Genomic DNA, 2,500 nt, shown 5'->3' with positions numbered 1-2,500 from the left:
GGGGAATTTTGATAAAAAATTTTTTTTAAATCACATGCTATTTCTTTACATCGTAATTTAAAGAGTCATCTTCAGCAAAGAGACAGTTCCGCCTACCAATGGTATCACATTGCTCAAGCCAACCAACGACTTCTAGCCAATCGGAGGCAGAGTAGTGGGGCGGGCCTTAAGAAGTTTGAATGAGTGTAATGTTAGCTTGTAGAGACGTTCGCTTTTAGCAGCCCGCTATCTCGCTAACTTTAGTAAGAGTCTATTAAAATGGAAGCCAAGTTTCTTAAACCTGGCGAAGACACAGCTATACTAGAACGAGGAATAAGGAATAAATGGCGCTGGGCATGGATAGAGGAGAGTAGCAGGGTTTTTCCTGCATAGAGAACTATGAGGCGGCCGCCTCCGTCATAGCCGCCTCCAGCTCTCGACAAACTGACGGTCGTATTTTCTACAAGCTTCATTTCTAACTGTAATTGCGGCATTGTGCCGACGTGGTGGCAAGGGCGCTGTTTCACAAATAAGTTAGCTTTCGTGTTTGCTAGCGAAATAGCTGATAGTTGATGTTGACTGCTCAAGGAGAATACATATTTGAAAGTACAGAATGCCTGAGAGCCTTATATTGCATTATATTACATTATATTTTGAATGGTCATCTGGTGCCTGAATATTGTGTTTTCCTTTACATATATAATGAAATTTCCACCATAAATTGATGGAGAAAGGGCACAAATTGGTGCATATCAATTCACCAGAATGCAAGAAATTAAGTGTTTGATGTTTAAGGACCCCCAGACAGCCCCGCTTCATGGGTCCCCCCCGATGTCAAACACCACTGGTACCACCTCCGCCTCATTTTGAGCCAGGAAAAACCCTGAGTAGTGACGGGAAGCCTTATGGGACGTGGTGCCAAGAAGGAGAATATAAGTGATAGTGGCTTAATAAGTAATCAGTTTGTTCTTTTAAAGACATGTATATATTTTATTCTGTATTGTTATAGTGATAGTGGCTTAATAGGTGATGCAATCAGTTTGGCCTTTTAAAGACATCTAAATATATAATTTTATTTTGTATTGAGTATAAAACAGTATTATGAATGAATGAATGGTCTTTATTGTCATTAATATAGTACAGGTACCAAACAACGAAATTTAGGAGGGGGGGCTCCCCTGGTGCTTGGAAAAAGACTAAAAACACGAGGGCCAAGGGTAAAATAAAAAAGGGAAAAGAGCTGGTTTACATAAATAAAGGCTATGTACACTATCTACTATACTACTATACTATACAATAAAACACTGTGCTGTACTCTATGCTATGCTATAAATATCCTAACTTTTCCTATATCTGAACCTTATGTACACAAGGGTTGTCATATTGCACATAGTATTGTTGCACATTAATTTAAAGTATTAATGCATTTTAACATTGAGACATATATTTTGTATTGACTATAAAATAGTATTAATGCATTTAAACATTGAGACAAGAAGCTGTCTTCTGTACCCGCTCTCCCAATATCTCAAACTGTGACCCCCCTCCCCAAGAAAAAGTTTCAGGCACAGGATTTTTTCCCACTTTAAGCCCTGCACACACACACACACACACACACACACACACACACACACACATACACACACACCCCTGGGTAGTGACCAGTGGCGGGCGGTGCATTTCACACCTAGGCCTTCAGTGGTGTCTTACACAGTCCTACCTGAATTACTCCACCTCTTAATACCATCATTATGACACGCCATGGCTCTAGAAACGCAGTATAACCGGGCGTTGCCATTTTTTATTATAGCGACACCGTGTCTGGGTGTACATCACATCACATGCGGGATGACCTGGCCTGGAAGGACAACACAAAAGGCACCATCAAGAGGGCACAACAGCGGCTATACATCCTGAGAGTCCTCAGGAAGGAACACAGCAAGCAGGAGATACTGGTGGCCTTCTACCGCGGCGCAGTGGAGAGCATCCTCACCTACGGCATCTGCAACTGGTTCTACAGCTGCACAACAGCGGAGAGAAACGCGCTACAGAGAGTCGTGAGAACAGCACAGAAGATCACCGGCGCCCCCCTCCCCTCTCTGGAAGAGCTGTACAACACACGCTGTCTCAGGAAGGCCTCCAAGATCTCCAGGGACACTTTATCAGGCTGCCCTCGAAAAGGAGGTACAGGACCCCGGCCGCTAAGACAAACAGACTGAAGAACTGCTTCTACCACAGGGCCGTCAAGGCCCTGAACACAGCAAAGGCCTAAGTTCTGGGCCCAGGACAGTCTGGACGGATTGTATGGCAGCTAGTGCTGAGGCACAAACATGTACATTTCAAGCCTGCAAACTGTGACACTTTAAATAACGTGAAAAAATACTTTTGTGCAATATGACAACCCTAGTTGACTATCTGTGCAGTATAGTACAGTGGATTGTGTACATAGCCTTTATTTATGTAAACCAGCTCCTTACCAATCAAGGACCCCAATTGAAATAAGCCAGTGGCTTTCTTGGGT

The 2,500-nt window shown here is 43.2% G+C and overlaps 1 protein-coding gene across 1 annotated transcript in view; it reads left to right on the top strand.

Annotated features, from left to right (window-relative positions):
* LOC308175193 (general transcription factor 3C polypeptide 1-like) overlaps positions 1-2,500 on the top strand; it is a gene marked incomplete at both ends in the record, with an annotated part of 35,714 nt that overhangs the window by 5,552 nt on the left and 27,662 nt on the right. The gene's annotated exons all lie outside the window — the stretch shown is intronic.

Source organism: Nansenia antarctica (assembly GCF_963989245.1).
Source record: "Nansenia antarctica genome assembly, contig: SCAFFOLD_290, whole genome shotgun sequence".
In the NCBI taxonomy this organism is placed as follows: Eukaryota; Metazoa; Chordata; class Actinopteri; order Argentiniformes; family Microstomatidae; genus Nansenia; species Nansenia antarctica.
The sequence above is the reverse complement of the archived record's forward strand: the minus strand, read 5'-3'. Positions and strand labels throughout refer to the sequence as shown.